Below are 14,388 nucleotides of genomic sequence, written 5' to 3' on the forward strand. Positions count from 1 at the left end.
CATTGGTACCGATATGGGCCACAACCTCTGACTGTTCACCCTCCCCCCTCAGAATGTTCACCCTCCCCCCTCAGAATGTTCTGCAGCCACTCGGTGACATCTTTAACTGTGGCACCAGGGAGGCATGTGTGGAGGTCAAGGCAGAAATGTGAAAGGTCACGGTAGTAGTCCACGTGTGCAAAGACTGTGTGAATGAGGAATTGCCGCAGGATTAAAGCCCATGCCAGCTGCCAGGAAAGTGGGCACAGGCCCTCCACGATGCACTACTGGTCACACACCAGTTGCACATTAATGGGGTATCGTTACCTCTGGTGTCCCCCAAGGATGTATCCTTGGCCCTCTCCCATTTCTCATCTATATGCTACCCCTTGGCAACATCATCCTTTTGGCTAAGATCAAGTGTAGTATCTGTTCTTATCAGTTTAATATCCCCGATGGGGACATGACATTGAATTGATTTTTGGACAGGGAGCTGGATCAGGGGCATAACCCGTCTACTCCATGCACCGACCTGGTATTGCAATATTTCCAGGAACGGTGCAACTTCGCCTCTCAGCCTTTTGGCCTAAGATCAAACACATTGGCGCAAAGTGATCTTTGGCGTTAGGGTTGATCTGGAACGAAATTGGATTAAAAAAAACTTCATCCAAAAACAAGGCATCAGTTTCCAAATGTATGCTGACAACACCCAGCGCTACCTCACCACCACTTCTCTCGACCCCGCCACTGTCTCTAAATTGCTTGTCCGACATCCAATACTGGATGAGCAGAAATTTTCTCCAATTAAATTTTGAGAAACCAAACCCATTGTCTTTGGTCCCCAACACAAACTCCGTTCCCTAGCCACTGACTCCATCCCTCTCCCTAGCACCTGTCTGAGGCTGAACCAGACTGTTCGCAACCTAGGTGTCATATTTGACCCTGAAATGAGCTTCCAGCCACATATCCATGGCATAACTAAAATTGCCTATTTCCAGCTCCATAAAATTGCCCGTCTCTGCCCCTGCCTCAGCTCATCTGCTGCTTAAACCCTCATCCATGCCGTTGTTATCTTTAGACTTGACTATTCCAACGCACCCCTTGCTAGCCTCCCACATTCTACCCTACGGTAACTTGAGGTCATTCAAACTCAGCAGCCCGTGTCCTACCTCGCACCAAGTCCCGCTCACCCATCACCCCAGTGCTCGCTGACCTACATTGGCTCCCGGCAAAACATAGAAATCTACAGCGCAGAAGGAGGCCATTTTGGCCCAGCATGTCCGCACCGGCCGACAAAGAGCCACACGGCCCTTGGTCAGCAGCCCTGAAGATTACATATAAACCAATGAACAATGGCGGAAAGGCAAAGAGCATCCGGTCCAACCAGTCCGCCCCACACAATTGCGACACCCCCTGCATCGCAACATTCTACACTCCGCCCCAACCGGAGCCATGTGATCTCCTGAGAGAGGCAAAAAAATTTGGGGAACAAAATCTGGGAAAATTCCTCTCTAACCCATCCAGGCGATCAAAACTAGTCTAGGGGATCACCCTGGCCTTATTCGATTCCCTGCAGTACTTACCATCGTACCTGCGCCTGCCAACAAGAGGTTATCCAGTCTAATCTCACTTACTAGCTCTAGGTCCGTAACCCTGCAGGTTACGGCTCTTCAAATGTCCATCCAATCACCTTTTAAATGTGGTGAGGGTTTCTGCATCCACCACCCTTCCAGGCAGTGAGTTCCAGACCCCCACAACCCTTTGCGTGAAGAAGCCCCCCTCAAATCCGCTCTGAACCTTCCACCAACCACCTTAAAACTATGCCCCCTCGTAATAGACCCTTCCACCAATGGAAATAGGCCTTTAGTATCCACTATGTCCAGGCCCCTCAATATTTTATACACCTCAATGAGGTCTCCACTCAGCCTCTGTTCCAATGAGAACAAACCCAGCCTATTCATTGTTCATTGTTCATCTGTCCTCATAACTAAGATTCTCCATTCCAGGCAGCATCCTAGTAAATCTCCTCTGCATCCTCTCTCGTGCAATTACGTCCTTCCTATAATACGGCGACCAGAACTGCATGCAGTATTCCTGCTGTGGTCTAACCAGGGTGTCATACAATTTAAGCATAACCTCTCTGCTCTTGTATTCTATGCCTCGGCCAATAAAGGCAAGCATTCTGTATGCCTTCTTAACCACCTTATCCACCTGGCCTGATACTTTCAGGGATCTGTGGACCAATGGTAGAGCTTTGGAGGCATGGCCTATTCAGTTGGAGCTCTGCTGCTGAGAGAGAAGGAACTCCCTGCTTTTGCTCCTGTCTGGAAGACCTGGAGTGAGTCCTGAGACCAGCCCAGGAAGAGGAGGAGGGGGCTGGCTTACTACAACTCAACATCCAGAGGGAGAGGAGGAGAGCTGAAAAATTCAACAACTTTATTTACTTCTACAAAGAGTTGGAGAGAGGGGGAAAAGAGCAACAACCTGTGTGAAAGGAGGGAGATTCTACAACATTATACAGGTGGGTGTTGGTGCATTCCCCGAAAGACATTGTTTTATTGGTGGGGGGAGAAAAGAAGATTTTCTTCGAGGCCCGGAATATCGCGGGGCGTGTGTGTGTGTGTGGAAGTGTGTGTGGGGGTCTTGCTTACAGCTAGGCCCCACACACCACTGAAGCACCCCTCCCCCATTGCCTAGCCTGGGATAGCTGGAGCTACCTGGCTGAAGAATCTTTAATCACCCTATTAAAAATCGTTGGGAGTGTGTGCCTGGGTGGCTCCAGCTACCCCAGGTGAAGACATCTTCTCCCCCCACCCGAAGACCATTCTACAAAGACTGTGTTTTTTGCCATCTGGGGAGTGCACCCCAAGAAACACCCACCCATCGCTGTGAGGGGAGACCTCCCATCGCTGTGAGGGGAGACCTGCCCTCGCAGCTTCCCTCTTTCCCACCCCCCCCCCCCGCTCTCTTTCTCTCTCTCTGTCTCTCCCCTCTCTCTCTGAGACCCTTTCCTCCTAATTGTAAAACAATTAAGACAACTGAGCAGAGGGAGCAAGGCCCCTCCCCATTCGTTAACTAGGGGAGAGGTGTGCCTCATTAAGAGCTCCCTCTGCTCAAAAAACCAACGAGGCCAATTAAAGACCATTAAGGCCTGTGACTTTGGGGTGGGTGTAGCCCTTAAAGGGACCCCGTGATCACGACCCCATCCACGCCGGTGGCAGGACCAGCTAGGACATATGCGCAGGTGGCGTCCACATCCACGGCGCCTCCTGCGCCTCCTGATGCCCTGTCACCATTCAGACTGATAACAAAAAAACACGGGGTCAAGAGCTACACTCACCCCACAATGAGCATTGAGGAGTGCGTGCGGGCGATGGCTGGGGTAGTCGGCCCCTCGGCCATTGTCGCAGCCACCAAGATGTCTGGGAAGGCTGTATTCTTCCTGGGGTCGGAGCGGGTGGTGTCCCTGGCCCTCGAAAAGGGGCTCACCGTGGGCGGGACGTTCCTACCGGTGGACCCTCTCGAGGCCACCGTGCAGAGGGTCATCATTTCAAACGTCCCGCCCTTTGTTCCCGCTGAGCTCCTCCTCCATCACCTACACCAACTGGGGAGGTAAGGTCGGGGATCAACCCCATACCGCTTGGCCTCAGGGAGAGCAGCCTGCGCCATGTGTACTCCTTCCAGGGGACTGCCTACCGCATCTTTTGGACGTCGGACGGCGTGCGGTGCCATGCCTGTAGGGAGGTGGGGCACGTTTGCAAGAACTGCCCCGCCTCCAAGGCCGCCAAACCACCGAAGGCGGCCAAGGCTGGCGCCGCCGCCACCCCTCCCCCTAGTAGCGTCCGCGTTCCGGGAGCCGTAGGTGCGCGGGTATCTTTGTTTTCACGGCCTCCAGCGGGGGAGAGGGAGAACGTCCGACCGGAAAGAAGGCGCGGAGGAAAGCGAAACATCTAGAGGCGGGTCCCCTCAGTGCGCCAGACAGTCTGATCACCGCGCTCAGCCCAACCCTGTCACCGGCGAGCGCGGGGTGCCCTGAGCCCATGCCCGAGCCCTTGACTAGTATCACAGAAGGGTTCGGGCGCAGGAAAGATAAGAAAAACGGAGGGGCAGAGCGGGAGGCCCCAGCAGACGTGGAGGTCTCCCTGCCTCCGCGCACCCCCAGGAACAAAAGGAGGCGCCGCTCCAATGAGGCGGAGGGGGAACAACATCCCTCCGCGGAGGAGTCGGTGCCCGCCGCGTGTCCCGCATCCCCCACCAGCGCCCCCAAACTGCGCCGTAGATGGGAGGAACCTGTCCCCGGGGAGGGTGAGACAGTCGAGGCTGCCCAACCTCTGCCTCCCGGGGATGGCGTGATGGATCTGCCTGTCGTGGGGGGCGTGGGGCCAGCGGAGGAATGCGTTGCCGCCGGGTCGAGCGTCCCGGGGACTGAGGTGGGCGGGGCCGAAAAGGCCGAACCTGAGGCCACCCAGCTATTAACCAACCTCCTCCGGGACTTGCTCGTCTCGGCAGAAATACACAGTATTAACAATTTTAATGAATCTGTACATGCTGGGCCGGGGGGTGGCGGCGTGGAGGGGGAAGAACACCAACCCTCGCCCCCTACTTTGGAGCTGGGGGATTTGGAGGACCTGGAGAATTTCCTAAACCAGGTCTCTCCGAGTTCCCCGGTTCCTGGGGCGGAGGAGGAACCCCTTCCGCTGTCGCTTCCTGACCCAGCACCGCTTTTAAAAGAGCCCAGTGGGGACTCCTCTGCCGACGATCCTGGGGGTGGGATCGGGGCAGAGCCAGGGCCGGATGGAGCGGCCGGGCCGTTTGCCGTACCTCGTGCGGTCGACGGGCCGGCTGCTGGCGGCGACCTCCCGGAGGGAGACGGGGACTCGGTGGGGGACGAGGGAGAAGATCTAGAGTCCATCGCCAGTGAGGCGGTGGATCTCCTCGTGCCCGCCGCTGAGTCCCCCCTCATTCCTGTAAAGGAACTCCGGGACTTTTTGGCCCAGAGCCAGGGTCGCTGCAACCGAGCCCATCTGGCCCGGGAAAAATGGTCCGAGCCGGGGCTGCTCGTCGCGTCCGTCCGCGCCGCCGCTAAAACCATGGCCGCGGGCGGGCCCTTGCCAAAGGCGCAAGGCCTTGAGCTGCGCCGGCTCAAAAGGTTCCTCGCTGGGCTGCTGAAGGAGTGGAGGTCAAAAAACGACTCCACTCCCCCCCCCCCCCTCCCCCACAATAGGTTAGGTAGAGGTTGCACTATGCTTTTGCCATGAAGATAACCATAGCCAGCCTCAACATCAACGGCGGCAGAGAGGCACGTCGTAGATTTAACAATTTTTCGCTCCTGCGGGAGGGGAAATATGCGGTGTGCTTCCTGCAAGAAACCCACACCGTTCCGGGAGACGAAGCGAAGTGGCTCCTGGAATGGCAAGGAGAGGTCCGCATGAGCCACCTCACCGCCACTTCTTGTGGGGTGGCCATCTTGTTGGCCCCGCATTTTCAGCCGGAGATCTTGGGGGTCGAGGAGCCCGTGCCAGGCCGCTTGCTGCACGTAACAGTTCACCTGGGGGACGTGCCGCTCCATCTCGTGAACGTGTACGCCCCTCAGCCCGGCCCGCAGCAAACGCGCTTCTTCGAAGAAGTGTCCGCTCTTCTTGGCTCCGTCGACGTCGGCGACTGCATTGTCCTCGGGGGGGGATTTTAACTGCACCCTCGAGGCGAGGGACCGCTCCGGTGCCCCGCAGAGCATGACGGCGATGGAGAAGTTGAGGGACCTGGTCGGGTCCTTCGACTTGGTGGACGTCTGGCGAAATCTCCATCCCGACTCCAGCGCCTTTACTTGGGTGAGGCCTGGAGTAGGATGGTCTAGAGTCGACCGCCTTTACGTGTCTCGGGCGTACGTTTCCTGCGTCCCGGCGGCCTCCATGCGGCCGGTGCCGTGTTTGGACCACCACCTGGTGTGGGCGGAGCTCGCTTCGCTCCGCGCGAGGACGGGGTCAGCGTACTGGCACTTTAACAACCGGCTGCTGGAGGATGTGCGGTTCCAGCACTCGTTCCGTTGTTTCTGGGCCGACTGGAGAAGGAAGCAGTGGGGCTTCCCCTCCTTGAGGCTATGGTGGGACGTGGGCAAGGCTCACGTCCGCATCTTCTGTCAAGAGTACGCGAGGGGGTCGACCAAGAGGTGGGCGGCCAGAGTCGGGCGCCTAGAAAAAGAGGTGCTTGACCTGGAAGCCCGTCTCGGTCAAGTCGTCCAGGACCCGGCCCTGCGGACGGTGTACGAAGCGAAGAAGGCCGCGCTGAAGGTCGTCGGGTCCCGAGGCGCGTTCGTGAGGTCGCGGATCCGGTTCCTGCGGGATCTGGACCGCGGCTCCCCCTTCTTCTACTCGCTGGAAAAAAGACAGAGTGTCCGTAAGCAGCTCTTGACGCTGCTGGCCGACGACGGCTCTCTCGTCTCGGATCCGGAGGGCGTCAACAACAGGGCCCGTGAATATTACGGGGCCCTGTTCTCTCCGGAGCCGTCCAGCGAGGAAGTGCGTAGAGTTTTGTGGAAGGACCTGCCGAAGGTCAGCGAAGGGCGGCAAAAATCTGGAAGCTCCGCTAAGCCTGGCAGAGCTGACCGGTGCCCTCGACCGGCTCTCGAGGGGAAAAGCCCCAGGGCTGGACGGGCTGACCGTGGAGTTCCACAGGGCGTTCTGGAATGTCCTGGGGGGCGACTACGCGCGGGTCCTGGGGGAAAGTCTGGCGACCGGGGAGATGCCCCTCTCTTGGCGCAGGGCAGTCATCGTCCTGCTGCCTAAGAAGGGCAATCTCCGCCTCCTTAAGAACTGGCGCCCGGTCTCCCTCCTCAGCACGGACTACAAAATCTTCGCCAGGGCGATGTCTGCTCGCCTTGGTGCCGTGCTGGACCACATGACCCACCCCGACCAGTCCTACACGGTCCCGGGCCGGACAATCCACGATAACATCCATCTGGTCCGGTACCTCATCCATCATTCCCAGGAGGCTGGTCTGTCGGTCGCCTTCCTATCTCTCGACCAAGAGAAGGCGTTCGACAGGGTGGATCACGACTATCTGTTCGGAACACTGTGCTCTTTCGGGTTCGGGACGCATTTCGTCGCCCGGATCCGACTTTTGTACGCCGCCGCGGAGTGTCTGATTAAGGTTAACGGGTCCTTGACGGCGCCCCTTCGCTTTAGGAGAGGGGTGCGCCAGGGATGCCCCATGTCCGGCCAGTTATATGCAATCTGCGTGGAGCCTTTCCTGCGCCTCCTGCGGACGAGGTTGATGGGACTGGTTCTGCAAGGGCCGGGCGTGGAGGTCGTCCTCTCGGCTTACGCCGATGACGTGCTCCTCGCGGTGGAGGATCCCGCTGACCTGCGGAGGATGCGAGAGTGCCAGGAGATTTACTCGGCCGCATCCTCTGCCAGGATCAACTGGGAGAAATGTTCCGGACTCCTGGTGGGTCAGTGGCGGGTGGACTCCCTGCCGGAGGAGCTCAGGCCTTTTGCCTGGAGCACGACCCATCTCCTCTATCTGGGAGTCTACCTTAGCCCCGTCGAGGAAGCCTGGCCGGCGAACTGGCAAGAGCTGGAGGCCAAGGTCACCGCTCGCCTAGGGCGCTGGACAGGACTGCTCCGAGTGCTGTCCTACAGGGGTCGAGCGCTAGTCATAAACCAGCTGGTGGCCGCCATGTTGTGGTACCGGCTGGTCACTTTGACCCCTCCTCCTGTGTTTGTCACCAAGATACAGAAGAAACTGGTGGACTTCTTCTGGAACAACAGGAAGCACTGGGTCTCTGCCGCGGTCTTGAGTCTCCCGCTTAGGGAGGGCGGTCAGTCGTTGGTGTGTGTCAGCACCCAGCTCGCGACTTTCCGTCTTCAGACCCTGCAGAGATACCTTTACGTCGAGCCCCCTCCTAGGTGGCGTGCTCTGGCGACGTATTTCTTCCGCCAGCAGCACGGCCTCAACTACAACACGCAGCTCCTGTTTGTGAGCTTGGGGGGCGTCAGGACCGCCTTCCAGGAGCTGCCTGTCTTTTACAAGGAACTCACCAGGGTCTGGAACAAAGTCTCCACCAAGCGCAGCTCTCCACCGGCTGGAGTGGCGGCCGTCCTGCAGGAGCCGCTGCTCTGGAATCCGTACCTCCATGACCGAAGTTTTAGGTGGCGGTCGGACGAGAGGGCTGTGGCTGGTGAGGTGACCAGGGTCAGGGACCTGCTCGATGGCGGAGGAGCGGGCTGGATGGCGCCAGACACGCTGGCGCGGCGCCTAAATTCGGCCAACGTCCGCCGCGCGGCCGATGCCATCGAGTCGCTAAAAACAGCTCTGGGCCCTAACTCCGTTAGGTGCATCGAGGAGGCTCAAGCACGTGGGGAGATCCCGTCCGAACTGACCCCCGTCCGGACGGAATTCCTCATCGGCGCCAAACCCCGGAACCTCCCTCGGGAGCCGGCGCCTCACAACTTGAGCTGCCTCGAGGAAATCCCCTCCGTGCTTTTCAGTTCCGCGCGGAGGGGTGTCCTGTATCGGCTGCTCCTGCACACTCTCAACTTTGCCATCCTCGCCTGCCGTCCGGACACGCCATGGCGTACCATCTTGCCGTCCGGAGGAGGCGGGGGTCCCCGATGGAGGGCACTCTACGCGGGAGTCCTCCCACTATTTATCGGGGACTTGGCCTGGAGGGTGGTGCACGGAGCAGTCCCGTGCAATAAATTTTTAAGCCGGTTCATGGGCTCCCAGGCCGTCTGCAATTTCTGCGGTCTGGAAGAGTCCGTGTTCCATGTTTTTATGGAATGCACGAGGTTGCAGCCCCTGTTCCATTATTTAAAGGGGCTGCTCCTGAAATTCTGGCTGCACTTCAGTCCCACACTCCTGATCTTTGGACACCCTGTGCAGAGGGGAGTGGGTAGGTCCGAGGGCCTCCTCGTAGGACTGCCATCAGCCGGTCCAGGCAGCGGGTGATCGAGGGGGTCGTTCAACCTGACTGCCTGCCTCTCTTCCGCGCGTACATCCGTGCCAGGGTGTCCCTGGAGATGGAGCACGCAGTGTCCACTGGTACGGTCGCGGCCTTCGCAAGAGGTGGGCACCGGAGGGACTGGAGTGCATCGTCACGCCCGGCAACCAAATTTTAATTTGATTTTATGTTTTAAAGTTTAATTTGTTTTAATTGCCGGTGTTTTTAGTGTCCCCCTCCCCTTTTATAGGGGGCACTTGGAGAAAAAAATAATATTTTAGTGCCCCAAAAAAAAAACTTTAAAAAAAAACAAAAAAAAACACACAAAAAAAAGGGCCTTGGAAATGTTTGGTGCACCCCCCAGATCGGGGGGGACACGATTTTATGATTTAATGTTTTAATTTTCTCACAAAAAGAGTTCTGTGGACAAGCACTCCAACGTCCCTTTGTTCATCTACACTTATAAGTGGCCTACCGCTTAATGTGTATACCCTTTCCTCATTAGCCCTCCCCAAGTGCATTACCTCACACTTCTCTGAATTAAATTCGATGTGCCACTGTTCTGCCCACATGACCAGTAGATTGATATCTTCCTGCAGTCCATGATTTTCCTCTTCATTCTCAACCAGACAGTCAATTTTAGTGTCATTTTCAAACTTCTTAATTATACTCCCTGATACGTCCTTACTATACAGTATAAATGCACACGAGGCCCATACTTGAGAGAAGGTCACTTTGTGACCAGTTACCTTTATTACCAAGACTTCAAGTGATGAAGGTGGGTGGAGCTTCCCCTTTTATACCTGAAAGTCCAGGTTAGGAGTGTCTCCCACAAGTTCACCCCCTTGTGGTCAATGTTCTCAAGGTGTACAACTTAGGTCAGCTTATACATGGGTTACAATGATAGTTGAATACATGACATCACCTCCCCACCAAAGTCTTATTGGGATCACAGGTTAAGTCTCTCTGGTGGTTTATGCTCCCTTGTAGAGTGCCTGAGTTGGGGCTCCGGTTGTTGGGCACTGGCCTGAGTGTCTGCTGTTTGCAGTGCCTCAGGCCTGTCCGGACTGCCCACAGTGACTGGGCTCTCCTCCACTTGGTTCTGGTGTTCGGTCACCTGTGGTGAAGTGAACTCTACGTCGTGTTCTTCCTCTGCTTCTTCTATGGGGTTGCTGAACCTCCTTTTAGTTTGATCCATGTGTTTGCGGTAGATTTGTCCATTAGTAAGTTTAACTACCAAAACCCTATCCCCCTCTTTTGCAATCATAGTGCCTGCAAGCCATTTGGGCCCTGCAGCATAATTAAGGACAAAAACAGGGTCGTTGACATCAATACATCGTGCCCTCGCATTCCTGTCATGGTAGTTACATTGTGACTGACGCCTACTCTCAACAATTTCTTTCATAGTAGGGTGTATAAGGGATAACCTGGTTTTGAGCGTCCTTTTCATTAGCAGCTCTGCGGGTGGAACCCCTGTGAGCGAGTGTGGTCGGGATCTATTGGCCAACAGGAGACGTGATAAGCGGCTTTGTAGGGAACCCCTTGGATTCTGAGCATCCCCTGTTTGATTATCTGCACTGCTCGTTCCGCCTGGCTGTTTGAGGCCGGCTTGAACGGTGCCGTTCTGACATGGTTGATTCCATTGCCTACCATAAAGTCCTGGAATTCAGTGCTTGTGAAGCACGGGCCATTGTCACTGACCAAGACATCTGGTAGACTATGGGCGGCGAACATTGCCCGTAGACTTTCTACCGTGGTAGAGGATGTGCTTGAACTTAAAATGACACACTCAATCCATTTGGATTAAGCGTCTACTACAACCAAAAACATTTTTCCCATGAAAGGACCTGCGTACTCCACATGGATGCGTGACCATGGCTTGGCGGGCCAGGGGCTAAGGGGGCCTTCCCTGGATGCATTGCCCAGCTGAGCACACGTGTTGCACCTGAAAACACAAAGTTCCAGGTCTGCATCTATCCCTGGCCACCAAACGTGTGACCTGGCAATTGCTTTCATCATGACAATGCCCGGGTTCACATTGTGAAGTTCTCTGATAAACACCTCTCTGCCCATCTGGGGCATGACTACTCGGTTTCCCCACAGTAGGCAATCGGCCTGAATTGAGAGTTTATCCTTGCGCCTATGAAATGGTATAAATTCCTCAGGGCATGCCCCATATGTGGCTGCCCAGTCCCCATTCAGGACACATTTCTTAACTAAAGACAGCAGCGGGTCTTTATTTGTCCAGACTTTAATCTGACGGACTGTCACAGGTGAGCCTTCGCTTTCGAAAGCTTCAACAGCCATGACCATCTCGGCATCATGCTCAGTTGCCCCCTCAGTGGTGGCTAGTGGGAGCCTGCTGAGTGCATCGGCGCAGTTTTCAGTGCCCGGTTTGTGCCGAATTGTGTAGTCATCGGCGGCTAACGTGAGTGCCCACCTCTGTATGCGGGCCGATGCATTCGCATTTATGGCTTTGTTGTCGGCCAAAAGGGACATTAGGGGTTTGTGATCTGCCTCCAGCTCAAATTTCCTGCCAAACAGGTACTGGTGCATTTTTTTTACTGCATATACACATGCTAGCGCTTCCTTTTCTACCATCCCGTAGCCCCTTTCTGCCTGGGACAGACTTCTGGAGGCATAAGCTACCGGCTGTAACTTACCATTGGCATTAACATGCTGCAACACACACCCGATCCCACAGGACGACGCATCGCACGTGAAAACAAGTTTCTTGCACGGGTCATATAACATTAACAGTTTGTTGGAGCATAACAAATTGCATGCTATATCAAAAGCCCTTTCCTGGCTGTCCCCCAAGACCCAAGCGCAACCTTTGCGTAGGAGCACGTGTAGCGGCACTAACAGCGTGCTCAATTTGGGAAGAAAGTTACCAAAATAGTTCAGGAGCCCCAGGAACGAACACAGCTCCGTCATGTTATGGGGTCTGGGTGCTCTCTGGATCGCTTCCGTTTTGGATGCAGTAGGTCTGATCCCGTCTACTGCTACCCTCCTCCCCAGGAATTCTGCCTCTGGAGCTAAGAATACGCACTTGGCCTTTTTTAGTTGCACCCCTACCCGGTCCAGTCTGCGTTGTACCTCCTCCAGGTTGTGGAGGTGTTCTTCAGTATCGTAACCCGTGATGAGGATGTCGTCTTGAAAAACCACCAACTTGAGTTGAGTTGACTTGAGGTTTTCCATATTTCGCTGAAAGATCGCAGCGGTCGAATGAATCCCGAACGGACATCTGTTATACTCAAACAACCCCTTGTGTGTCATGATGGTGGTCAGCTTCTTCGACTCACTCGCCAGCTCTTGGGTCATGTAAGCTGAGGTCAGGTCTAATTTTGAAAAGTTTGCCACCGGATAGCATCGCAAAGAGGTCCTCCGCTCTTGGTAGTGGGTACTGGTCTTGGAGTGACACCCAATTGATGGTGGGCTTGTAATCGCCACATATCCTGACCGACCCATCCGCCTTGAGCACCGGCATGATCGGGCTCGCCCAGTCACTGAATTCGACTGGCAAGATGATGCCTTCCCTCAGCAGGCGGTCCAATTCGCATTCTATCTTTTCCCGCATCACGTACGGCACCGCTCTGGCCTTGTGATTTACTGGCCTGGCATCCGGGTTTATGTGAATCACTACCTTGGTTCCCATGAAAGTACTGATGCCGGGTTGAAATAATGAGTCAAATTTATCCAGGACCCGTGAGCATGATACTCGCTCCACAGAAGAAATTGCATTGACATCGCCCCCATTTCCAGTTCATGACAGCAAGCCAACTCCTCCCCAGTAGTGCGGAACCGTCCCCCGGGACAATCTAGAGTAGCAACCTGTTCTCCGAATCTTTGTGGGTCACGACTACCGTGGCGCTGCCTAGCACTGGAATGATCTCCTTGTGTGTCAATCGGCAATAATTTTGGCCTCCTGGCCTTGGACACCCACAACGTTTTGAACTGTTTGATACTCATCAGGGACTGGCTGGCCCCCATGTCTCACTCCATTAATACTGGGATGCCATTGAGGAGCACTTTCATCATTATCGGTGGTGTCCTGGTATATGAACTGTATATGTGCTCCACCTGAACTCGCTGAACTTCAGCTTCCAGTGATTTCCCCCAATATTCATTTGGCCTCGTAGGGCTTACATCGGGCCCGTCCTTCTCGTACATCAACCTGGCTGCAGGTTTCCTACACATACACGCCAAGTGACCGCTGACGTTGCAGTTTCTGCAGTTATATTGTTGATACGTGCAAGCTCTGGCTGGGTGTTTGCCTCCACACCTCCAGCATGAGCTGGAGGCCCCATTGTTGGAAACAAAAGGTCCATTACCAGTCGATCGTCTCTGACTGTCTCTGTAACTGTCCTTAAGCGCACCATTAACAGGTGTTGATGGCCTCATTACTGGCCGCATTGTCCATTGCGATGGCATGAATCGCCGTTCAGCTAGCCATTGTCTCTGTTGAATTCCCCCTTTGGGTTCGACTACATGCTGGAGTATGACCGATTGTCCTTGTCTGCCTAGAGAACTGTGTGCTGCGTTAACAATGTTGACTCCCTGGTGGTTTGCCGCAATTGAGCCAAGATTTTTGTCATACATCATTCTGGTCTCTTCCTCCCCTGAGATAAATGTCTGGGCTATCAGAGCCGCCACTTCCAAGGTCAAGTCTTTGGTCTCAGTTTCCTGAAAACCCCAGCGTGCCCGATGCCTTCAATAAAAAAGTCTCGCAGCATCTCCGTTTTGCATGCATCTGGGAACTTACATAGGCTCGCCAGTTGCCGGAGATCTGCCACGAAGTCTGGAACGCTTTGCCCTTCTCGCCGCCGGTGCGTGTAAAGCCAGTGTCTCGCCATGTGCATGCTGCTCGCCGTTTTAAGGTGTTCCCCGATCAACTTTCTGAGCTCTTCGAACGTCTTGTCCACCTGCTTCTCTGGCGCGAGAAGGTCCTTCATCAGGGAGTACATTCTGGATCCACAAACCGTCAGGAGATGAGCCCTGCGTTTGTCGGCCGAATCCTGTCCCAACCATTCCTTAGTGAAAAAACTTTGCTGTAGTCTCTCAATAAAGTCGTCCCAATCATCACCAACACAGTACCTCTCTTCTGAGCTGCTAGTGGCCATGCTCGCGTGGTTTAAATCCCAGTTTCTCGTCGCCAATGATATGTCCTTACTATACAGTATAAATGCACACAAGGCCCATACTTGAGAGAAGGTCACTGTGACCAGTTACCTTTAATACCAAGACCTCAAGTGATGAAGGTGGGTGGAGCTTCCCCTTTTATACCTGAAAGTCCAGGTTAGGAGTGTCTCCCACAAGTTCACCCCTTGTGGTCAATGTTCTCAAGGTGTACAACTTAGGTCAGCTTATACATGGGTTACAATGATAGTTGAATACATGACAGAAGGGAAGGGGGGCAAGGGAAGGGAGGAGGAAGAGAAGGGGGGAAAGGGAGGGGAGGGAGAGAAGGG

General features: G+C 54.9%; 1 pseudogene; it reads left to right on the forward strand.

The window, feature by feature from the left end:
* The first annotated feature begins 374 nt into the window (after positions 1–374).
* On the forward strand, positions 375–548 carry LOC139279083 (U2 spliceosomal RNA; annotated as a pseudogene).
* The last annotated feature ends 13,840 nt before the right edge of the window (positions 549–14,388 follow it).

The sequence above is a fragment of the Pristiophorus japonicus genome, chromosome 13 (assembly GCF_044704955.1).
Source record: "Pristiophorus japonicus isolate sPriJap1 chromosome 13, sPriJap1.hap1, whole genome shotgun sequence".
Lineage (NCBI taxonomy): Eukaryota > Metazoa > Chordata > Chondrichthyes > Pristiophoridae > Pristiophorus > Pristiophorus japonicus.